The 11,335-nt window shown below is 43.6% G+C and overlaps 1 protein-coding gene across 1 annotated transcript in view; it reads left to right on the forward strand.

The window, feature by feature from the left end:
• CTNND2 (catenin delta 2) overlaps positions 1-11,335 on the forward strand; it is a 700,986-nt gene that overhangs the window by 504,835 nt on the left and 184,816 nt on the right. The gene's annotated exons all lie outside the window — the stretch shown is intronic.

Raw genomic sequence — 11,335 nt, forward strand, 5'->3', positions numbered from 1 at the left:
ACAGGCTTATGAGTAAATTTCTTATCCTTTACTAATTTTTCTACTAACTGCGTGGGAACAGGAGTATAAACTGGTTCTAGTAATTCAGCTTGTTATAATTTATTCATAATATCTTTAAGAGGCGCGTCATAAGGAATTTCCCTTAATAATTGTTCAAATAAAGGGTTTACGCATTCTGGACACGTCAGGGTGACTAGAGCTGATTTCATACATGGGGAATTTACTATGTTTTCCTCAGAGCCAATTTTGAGGAAATCCATTTGTATAGCGTTTACACTTACTAGAATTTGTGCTACCCAGATTCCCCCTATTAATAGGATCATTTCTAAGAAACCAATTATCCCTAAACACATGCCACGTCCTCGTTCTTGACGATGCATTCCTTGAAGCCTCTGTCCCCATCTCCGGACCTTGTCACGCAGTAGGGTAGAAAGAGGACGCGGCAGCTTATAATGAAAACAACATTTCCCTGCCTCATCTGTCCTCTGCCCAGATCCCTAAGAGGCATTCGGCTTTAACTTTTGCTTTGTTCTGCTCTGTTTTTTAGTTTTCTCATGGTTGTCCCATGTCTTTAAGTAATCTGCTTATTTCACTCTATCTAAATCAATGATCATAGGCTTTTCATGCTGACTTTCTATTATGTCGGAGGAGGATTTTTCTCATTTTCTTCACTCATGTCATCTTCTCCTTCTTACCAAAATGATGGGTTCATTATCCTTGGTCCTTCTACACATTTACTCAATAACTCGAAATTCGGCCTCCATTTCTTCCATCGAACACAGACATTAACTCTTACTGTTTTGTAAGATAAGGCTATGAGTGCTCCTGTGTTTTCACCCTTCCCATTCACAACCTCTGTCATCGTACTTGACTTTTGCATTGTCAGGGATGACTGTATTTGCAATCTATCTTGTAGCCATAGTCAATCTTCCAAAGTTTTCTATAGCTCGATTCAAGAAGTTGAAAGCAAGAGGTGAGCCTTTGCATTATGGTGGTAGAGGAGATCCGTGCGGTACCCTACAAGCCCAGCCCTCTTGCATGGGGCCAGGCGGTGATTCTTATCAAAGGAGTAGATTTCTAGCATCATATCCGAGTGGATCCTCCATCAACTACGATGCTCACCAACTCAACTTTGTCCATGATTTCAACCATCATTAAGTTCCTGGCTTTCCAAAGATCTCACTACCAGAATCCTCTGTCTTTGGGGCAGATTTGGATGATCGCTCTCAAGACCTACTGCGCAGGTCTCCTGGGTCGGAACTTCTGTCTCCTAGAATCCATGCTCTTCTCTATTTTAGGTTTACTCTCTTATAAGTTCCTAAAACAAACAAAAAAAAAGGTGCTTAGAAGATGAAATTCTGAAAATGTTAGTATTAAGTCTTCATACGTGATTGATATTTACTGGAGATGGATGGATAGAAAATTATTTTTAATGAATTTTTTTTATAATTTAACTTTATTCTTGATACTGTAAAAGCCTACGAAGATATATCTAGGTCTGTGCCTTTAAAATATTTATTGGTATTGGACACGTCTAATTTAAAGAGTCATGACCTTCGGTGTTAGAAAAGTGCCTTGTTATTTTTGTTTAAAATTCATTCATTTTCTGTGTCCTCTTTCTGGAATTATTATTAGTCAGATTTTGAAATGCTTGAATTTTTTTCTCTCTTATATTTTCTTATGTAACTTGGAGCTCTTTGCCTTTTTATCATACATTCCAATATTCAACATTTCCTTCAACCTATATAAGAGGTTGAAGGAAATGTTGTTGGCACAGATCTAAGGAAATATTTTTATTAATTATTGTTATTTTAATACTCTAAGAAATCTGTGTTATTTTTTAATAACCTCTATTATTTATTGACTATAAACTGTTCTTGAATTTCTCTAAGGAAATTATTTAGAACTAAGGGGTTTTTTTTTCTCTTTATCATGAATCATCTCACTTTTATCTGTTGTCATTTTTTTCTATTTGTTTTCTATTTGTATCATAATAAGGAGGGCTTTGCTCTGAGGCTCAGATATCCACGTCAGCTTTTTAGCTCTCCCTCAGTGCAGTCAACCTCTTTGGAGAATATTTTTCTGAGTTGTTTGTTTTGTTGATTTGTCTGGCCTGGAGGGAGGGGTCAGTAATTTTCTAGCAGCTGGGTGTTCTCTCCACCTAGACAGGAATGGAACATGAGAGGGCAGGTGACTGCTTCCTTCCGTCAGTCACCCTTTTGTATGTAGCCTTTCTCATTTCTATATCTCATATGCCTGCCTTCGCTGAGCATGAATCTTTCCTAGGGTTCCACCAGGACAGTTGGCCACCTCATTGGGTCATCAGGACAGAGTCCCCTCAGTGCATATCCTGGGCTGTGCTGGCGTCCCCACCACTTCACCTGCCCACTCACCTCCATCTGTTTTGCAATGTGCAGAAATGTGATGGAATTTCTCGTCTGCTGAATTACTCCTTCGATTTTCTTTTTCACTCTGTTTTGTCCCTAATAAAGAACATCTTCCCTGCATGCATTCCGAACAGTTTGATTGATAAGAGGAAGTGTAAATATTACTAAATATTATCTCCATTGCTGATAGAAACCGTGTTGGAGGCATTACTTTAGGCTGGTTAGCCAAGAATAGGCTTACTATTTCCAAAGAAGTCTGGAATAGGCTTACTATTTCCAAAGAAGTATAACATTAATTAAACACCCTTCATGGAAGTAGACATTGGAACAGAGGGGAAATATTTTTCCCACTAACATCTTCCAGCCTGTTTTCCACTCTTATCTTATTTACTATGCTCACCCAGAGGGCTGGATCATCTCTCCAAAGCAGGATCTAAGCCTTTTGTCAAGATAGCCTTCCCTCCATCTTTGTGGGGCTTTTTGGTGATGGCCTGGGAGTCCCAGTAGGCATTTTGTAAATTAAACCAAGAGGTACAGAAATGGAACATTGTTTAAATCAAGTCCAGGTTCATCGTGTTCCCAAGATTTAAAATGAAATTCCAAATATATTTCTTATCCCAAATAATTTCCAGCCCTGTTGTCCAATATAGCATATCAGAGGTTCTGAAATAAGATTAAACTGCACCATAAAGGCAAAAATAAATAGAGATACAAGAGTAATAAAATGCCAGCAATGTAGAGATGCTTCGAATTTTAATGTAAACCCACCAAATATCAAATTTCCAAGGAGAGATTACAAATCAAAGTTTAAATCCACTTTCATGTTGAAATCCAAAGACATTAAAATTCAAGGGAATTAAAGTCTAAAAATCAATATCTCTTGCCATTATGTGTTGAAGTTCAAAGTCTGCAATTCTTAAGTTAACTAAAGCATAAAAATCATCTTCTCCACCTTTTTTTATTCTGCACAGTCTCTGCCGGAAGGGTTCTCCGTGCGACTTTGAGGCCTGGTTTCTTCAGAAAGCAGGATTGCCTTGTACTAGAATTGATGCCATACTTTCAGGGCCTCAGAAGATACATTATTTCAGAGTCAACTCCCACTCATTTCACTGTTCAAGGGTTTAAACCCTGGCCCACACCCATCACCTTTAGAAAAGAAGCCATCCCATGCCTTAAGAACAGTTATCCCAGACACAGGTGTGTACCCAAAGATCAGTCCTAGTCGAAGCCATGGCAGCCACTCAGTGAAGGCCGTATCGGTTATCTGTTGCTGCTACAACACATTTCCACAAATTTAGCTGCTTAAAATAATACAACTTTATTATCTTCCAGTTTTGGAGGTTAGAAGTTCAATACAAGTCTCGATAGGCTAAAAGCAGGTGTCAACAGAGCTGTGTCCTTTCCGAAGACTTTAGGGGATAGGCCTTGCCTTTTCCAGCTTCTAGAGGCCGTTCTTTGAGTGGCGACCCACTTCCGCTGTCTTCAGAGCCAACAACACTGCATTTCTGTTAAGTCTTCCATAGTTACATTTCCCTCTGTCTGCCACCAAGAAAGGTTCTCTGCTTTTAAAGACTCCTGTGATTAGTCTGGGCCCACCTACATCATTGAAAAGAATCTCCAGGATAATCTCCTCATCTTAATGTCCTTAAATTATGTCTTCAAAGTCACTTTTGCCCTATGAGGTAACTTATTCCCAGGTTCCAGGGATTAGTACATGGACTTTTTTTTAAGACCATTATTCTGCCAACCACAGTATTGGAGGGAAGATAAGTAAATGAAGCTCTCCTTGAACTTAGTCAGGTGAGGCCGGTCTGATGGTGCCTGGCTCCCAGAGTCTGCAATCTGAACTTAAATTGAATGAGGAAAAAAAATTCCCAGCAGGTTAATTTTGGTAGAATGCATTCACCAGTTGAAAGGAGGACAAATCCATCCATGTGTATTGTCCACTTTTTAGGAGAGAGGAATCGTAGACATTGCTGCCATCTTGCACCATTTAGAAACCGGCCGTGAAGGCGACCCCGTGACCAGGCACATCAGCCAGGGTTTGACCAGAGAAGCGGGAGCAGCATGAGTGGTAGGGGAAAGGGGATTTCTTGTCGGGATGAGCCCCAACCCTGCAGTAGGAGCTAGTGAAGAAGTCTGAGGAAGGTTTGCCTCTGTGTCTGGTGCTGGGCCTGGACTTGACATAGAGCAGCAGGCAGATATCACGAAGAGAAGCTGGGTAGGAAGCAGGGGGAGCACCCATGAGGACAGACTGGCACCCTCTTCTGCCTCTCATTGGCTGCTTATTGGCCACATGAGAGACATGCAGAAGCTGATGCCCTTTGACCAGGACTTGGCGAAGCTGGTGAGCTGCATCCACTGCTACTGCACACCCAGAAGGTAAGACAGCCAACCAGCAGGGGTGCACACACACTGCCCGCACCCCCGGCACCCCAGGCTCCCAGCCCTCAGAGCTCATTCCCAAGAAGAGCAAGGACAGAGCTGAGCCGAGCATATGTACCCACTGATTACTTGGATAAGTTCCTCCCCGTCCCAGGGGAAGAATGAGGGGGTAGGAGAGGCCTAGGTTGTTACCTTGATTGTGTTCCATCTCCAGGAAGGAAACAGCAGGCCTGGGGAAGAGTCGTTCCCCCGCGGCACATTGCTGTTCATTCTGATGGATCCCAGAAGGGGGTGAGAGAGCACTGTTGGTGCTTATTCTCTTTCTTGTCTCCAGCTCATCTCCTGACCAGCAGTGCATCTCATGCGTTCTTTATAGAGTCATCTGCTCTTATCTCCTGTCATTTTAACCACATTAGGGTTATCTCTCTGTTGCAGACAGTTCAGTTATCTGCAAATGCAAAGGGCTAAAACTTACAATCCTCAACGTTCGTCTGATTCCTGATTTCCTCTCCACCCAGTCGGAGTCTGATCAAATTAGGAAATTCATACTATCAACTTCCTGCCCACCCTGCTCTTAGTCCTGGAGACTGAACGAGCTCTGTAGGCTGTGGGTCAAATTCATTCATTTATTAAATGTCTGTTGAGTGTCTACTGTGTGACAGTGAGGTTTAGGCGCTTGGGGTACAGGGGTGAATACCCAGGTTCCTTCCAGCTATCCGTGATCCCTACGGTACAGCGCTCTTCCTAATGGTCAAGGTGGTGACGCCCGTGAACCAGGGAGCCAGGTGCAGGAACAGAGAGAGAAGGAGCACCGTTGGGAGGGGTCTTGGACTTCAGTTGATTTGTGTAAAAACCAGTGAGCTATCTCAGGTGTTAAGGGTGATTTCAGGATCCATTAGCAGAACCGTTGCGGAATGCTTCAAGCTTAAACTCAGAGACCTGCGCTTGTGGGGCTCAGGATGCGGTGGACAAGACGGACAGTAAACCTGCAGTTTCAGGGAGTGGCGAGGGAGATGATGAAAAAGAGAGCCGGCTAAGAAGATTGGAAAGAGATAAGAACGAAGCTCGCCTTAAAGAAAAGACCCGAATAGTGGTGCGTTAACGTGGATGGAGGTTCCTTCCTCTCTCCCGTAAGTGAAGTATGGAGGTGAGGTGTTCCAGCCTCCGTCCAGTCACAGATCAACTTTCCCTAGAGTATGGCTTTCTTATTAATGACCAAGACGGTGGCACCTACGTTCCAGTAAGCAAGACGTTTTGATACGGGGTTTTTAAAGGAATTGTCATTTATGCTAGTTCATGTTATGGTAAGATATAAACTTGTTGACTGTGTAATCAACCCTCCTTCATGACACGTGTCACAGAGTAGGACACCGGTAAATGTTTCTAGAGCTGCTGTGTCACATTATTTCCTGTGTTTTACATTCTTACTGCTCCCCAATGTGCCTAAGCTGAGAACCGAGGTATTCTCTGCATTCTTGTTTCTCAAGAAAGAATAAACAAACATTGCTGACACCCACCACTTACCCGCCATTGTGCTGGGTGCCCTCATTATGCCCAGCAGTCTCCTGAGGCCAGATTTAAAGGTGGGGTCTTTAAATGTGTACAGCTGCTGTGTGGCACACTCCACAGTCCCGTTCCCATAGCCGATCTGCGTTACGCCAGTGATTTCCCAATTCCCCTAGTCAAATCCAGATTTCTGGGCCCCAAATCTCTATGGTAACAGCCTGGGAATCTGCATTTTCACCAGGACCCTCTGCCAGTTCTCATGATCATGCATATTTGCAAAATGTCCCTTTCTACACTCTCCAAGCCAACAATTACCATGGTGGGCAGCCAAGTGGTGGAGGGTTAAGAGGTATGAACAGGTTTTGAGAGATGCCAAAATCATTTAAGAACACTAGCTAAATTATCCAAAACATTTGTGGCTCATTTATCATTTTCGCAGATTAGAATGAATTTGAGATTGCCTCTTTTCCAGTGTGCTTGCTCATATGAGAGAGAAAAAGCAGACTGACCTCTAGCAAATGTAGCAGAAATTGCCTGTTACAGCCCCTGAACTGACAGCCAGCAGTGAGCAGCTGTTGTGCATGGTCCTGCTAAGTGGGTGGGGCTTGCGACTCTCGTAGGTCTCTGCTTCCCTACCGAACCTCCTGGGGTTTCAGCAGAACCTCCGCACGCCCACTGAGCATCCTGTGTGAGTGTCGCCATTTCACGCAGAGTCTCATCGGGTGCTCCTAGACTTTTTGAGGGTGCCTCTGTTTTTTATCTCCTCCATCACTGGAGCTGGTGACGTGAAGCAAACCTGTGCTTTCCTACGATTAAGTTTCCTAATGTGCCGAAATGTCGTGCAGGTTCAAAGGAGTATATTGCCAAGAGCATCTTGTTCTGTTTCAATTATTTGCCCGATGGAAACGTGTAGCCCATTTTACTTGTTGGATCTGACAATGCATAACTGATTTGTGGCTCTACTTTGTGACTCACGAGTTACCAGTTAATTAGAAACACTTTTCCCTAATTATATCTGAGAGTTTGCTCTATTTGCTCTACAATTACCACAAAAATTACATTAACTAGTGTTAACAAACACAATATGGAAACTCCAAGTGGATCCTAGAGGGAAGGGGAGCATTAAAGAAAGTCTGCGTCTCCTGCCCGACACCTGCTTCCCTTTCCAACAGATGTTTTTATTTGTTATTCCTGATGAAATGTTCAAAATAAACTTCCTTCCTGGTTGTTCCTTTGAGGACGACATTCAGCCTGGCAGGGGAGGAGCTTCAGCTTTGTTCTGCAAGTGTTTAACTGTTTTTCTTGGGGACTCACTCTCCCGGTGGACTGCCTGGAGTGACTAATGGTATATTTGCATCGCAGCAGCTGTATGCCAACAGCTAGGTGTCCTTCCAAGGGAATGCCCAGGAGAAGAATCTCCGAAATGATTTCTTAACGTAGCATGGACCTGAATCATAGAGACCTGTAATTCCAGAGGAATAAGGACACTGTCCTTAGCAGCTAGCCTTCCCGCCTCGTTTCTCTCCTATGTTCTCTAACATATGCCCGAGCAATGCTGTGTGCAAAGTGCAGTGGACGGTGTACAATATAAAAACGAGATAGACATGAGCTCTGTCCCCAGGGAGTTGTCAGACAAGTGGGAGAGAAGCGGAGGCTACACATGTGTCGGGTGGAAAGAATCATTTTCCTCCCATCTTTCTAAGTTCTTCTGTCTGGGCTAATCATCACATTGACATGAGCTGTGAACAAGAGAAAATAGCCGAATTTAATATGAATGTACATGCGGGGGTGCATAGAATAGGAGACCTGAGGACACATTGGTCACTTAAGGCTTCTGTGCCATCTGGAGCTAAGTAAGTGGGGCTGGGAACATCGAAGGACAGGGAGGCAGTGTGCAGGGAGATGGAAGAGTAAATTTTGGTAAGTGAATGTTTGCTGGGCCATCTTTAACGATGGGACACAGAGAGGACTTTGATCAAAGGGGCCTTGCTAGGTTCTTCCCTGGCTGTCACACACCAGTTCATACTGAGCTGTAGTTGTCTGGGATGATACCCACTTCCTTGAGCGGGTCCTCTGTCTAAATCGTTTTAGCAGTTAGGGGGAAGATCACAGTTTCTTGCTGAGTCTTTTGCTACTTAAACATAACCAGCTTCAAATAGTCAAGTCTCCCCAAAGGCATATTAGGGGGTGGCGGACTCTCCTCCCCACCACAGGGATAACTTCTGTAGACTAGGGATGAGAAAAGGCCAGCAGAGCTTAGAGAAGGAAAGAGAATTCTCAGTCAAGGAGTTCAAGAAAGACGTAATGAAGAAAGTAATGTCTGTAAAGGGTTTTGAAGATGGACACGAGTTTGGCTTTCGTCTAATGGTGGGGAGAATTCCCCACACATCCGCCTAGAATCGCTGCCTCTCTAGGAAGCATGAATGTAACCGCGTCGCTCCTATGCACACATGGCTGAGCATGCGCACACCTGGGCACACGCTCCACACACAGCGGGCCCCGTATCCCCGCCGATGGACCTTCGCCTAACGCCTAACGCCTAACGCTGCCTCCTTCAGGCACTTCTGCTGTTCTCTCTCCATCATGGTTTTAATCTAGTTTCCTTCTAGAAGCCAAGCGCCCTTTGTGGGGAGGGAATCACGAGGATGGTGCTTGATAATTCTCTGCATAACTTGATTTGCTTCACACAGATATTTGCTAGGGTTACTTCCAGATTCTCCACACTGTTCTCTTCTCTATGAGAAAAAAAAACATGCATATTACTGTTAATTCACAATAGTCATAAGCAAGAATTAATTTACTGTGTAAAGGGCAGTTGCCTAACTTAAAAGTTTGGGTATTTTTTTTTCAAATAACAATTTTGAAAACGTGGAAACTTGAGCATAAAAGTCTGCCATCCTTCACTTACAGCAGAGTCCCCTAACAAACACATTTAGGACTTAATGATACACATCAGCTAAAAGAGCCACTTGGCCTGCATTTTATTTGGTTTTATGCATGTTGGATTTTTTTTTTTTTTTGAGAAAATGGATTTTAATCCGCAAACTCAGTTCCGTTTTCGAATGGCATACCTGCTCTGTTCACAAATATAGTTTCTGAAACTTACCTCTGTAGTTATAACCAAAAACACACATGGACACGTGCTCTGAACCAGTTTGCAGACACAGGCGGTCCCTGACTTGCAGTGGCTCAGCTTAACGATTTTTGGACTTCACGTTCCGTAGTTCAAGTTTTTGAGTTTCGATCTTCTCTATGAGAAAAAAAACATGCATATAACTGTTAATTCACAATAGTCACAATAGGGTACAGTGACACACACCCAGGCTAGCGGTGTGTGTCACTGTAACCTCTTGGGACACCGCAGCCCTGAGGTAGCCACGACCCCAAGGGCAAACCACCAACACCTACAGCATACTGTGTTACCCACGTGCTTTTGGGTTTCGTGTTCTGGGCACCTTTAAGGCCGACGAGGCTAAGCTACGATGTGCGATAGGTTAGGTGTGTTAAATGCACTCTGGACTTAGGATATTTTCAATTTCGATGGGGTTTGTCAGGACGTAACCCCACTGTAAGTCGAGGACATTCTGTATATCTAACACTTAACCACATTTTCCATCCATAAGTATCAGTAGTAAAAAGGCTACTTCCATTTTTCATATTTTATGTTGAGAATTTCTTTCGGTTAAAAATCATCCTCCTCTATCTTTTTATTCTTAATTCAAAATTCTTTCCTCTAAATTTAGCAAGAGGTAGTAATACATTTGAAAGTAAGTCTAAGGTTGAGAAATATGGATTCTGAGCAGCCAGAAAACTTTTATTAATACAGAGAGGTCTTGGATATTAACCGCAGAAGTTTTCTCTTTGCTTTAGCACTTTGTTGGCTTTTTCAGTGATTTTTATAGTCTGGGTGGAGCAGCCATTTAATTTTATATTGGCTCCAAGCCAGCTCAGGGCAATGAAAGAATAGAACGCGTTGAGAGAGAGAGACAGAGACAGAGACAGAGACAGAGACAGAGAGACGAGAAAACGAAACACAGTTGCTTTTCTTTGTCAGCGTAACCTCGGCGTCAGGGAACTTTCCCACGTAGGGGGTGAGCTGAGACACTGTCCTCTTTGCCTTGGTCCTGCGGGCGTTTTCTGACCTGTGTCACCACTTACACACACCCGATCCCATGCGTCCCGCATCAAGGACATGTACGGGCAGGATGGGATCAATTTGCCGAACCTGCAATGCCTTTGCCAGGAGACTTCCTGACGCCTTGTGAAATTAACAGGAAGTAGAAGTTTGTGTTTAACACACAGTCGTGGTTATGAGATGAACATGGACCATTTAGGATTTTCAAGCGGTTCGTCAGTTTAACAATTTTCTGCAAAACTGCCCTTGCTATTAACTTGGTTATTGGAGTGTAAACGCACAGATGTGAATTTTTATTGTCATATATAAACTTCGCATTGAGCATGACTAGGTATTTTTAACTTGAACCTGATGAAAATGGGATTGGAAAGAAAAAATGGTCGTGTAATCCCAGAACGAGAACTCTCCCAGAAGCTCGGCCTCACTCTGCTTTAAAGGCACGCAGTCAGTGAAAGGAAAGAAATGCCTCTTTACAGTTTGACCATGAACTTCCTGACACCAGCCTTTTAGTAAAAGCCCATTTACCTCCAGGGATCCCCTCACCATCTCTAGGTAGCTTTGCTAAAGCGTCTGTTAGGGCTGCGACGTAACATAACGCTATTTGTGTTGCTATGGAAACAGCTATATCTATGCAGATTGCTCCTTAACAAATCGTTAGGCCCCAGAAAGTCTGTCTGATGGGAAATTTTCAAGGACTCCAGCCCACAGCTACTCATGGCATTGTGCCTCCCCTCTAACTGTTCCCGGCTGCTTCTGCTGCGTCCGAAGGCGGAAGTTGGGGGCAGCCATCCACAGTAAGAGCTTCGAGGGCACCTGTCGGTCAGGGAAGAGTAGTTACCTAGACCTCAATAGGGGAAGAGAGAGGCTGAAGGTAAAGAAGATCATCTTAAAATGCCAGCTCTCTCCTCCCCAAAATGAAGGA

This window comes from Pteropus vampyrus, unplaced genomic scaffold, assembly GCF_000151845.1.
Source record: "Pteropus vampyrus isolate Shadow unplaced genomic scaffold, Pvam_2.0 Scaffold94, whole genome shotgun sequence".
Lineage (NCBI taxonomy): Eukaryota > Metazoa > Chordata > Mammalia > Chiroptera > Pteropodidae > Pteropus > Pteropus vampyrus.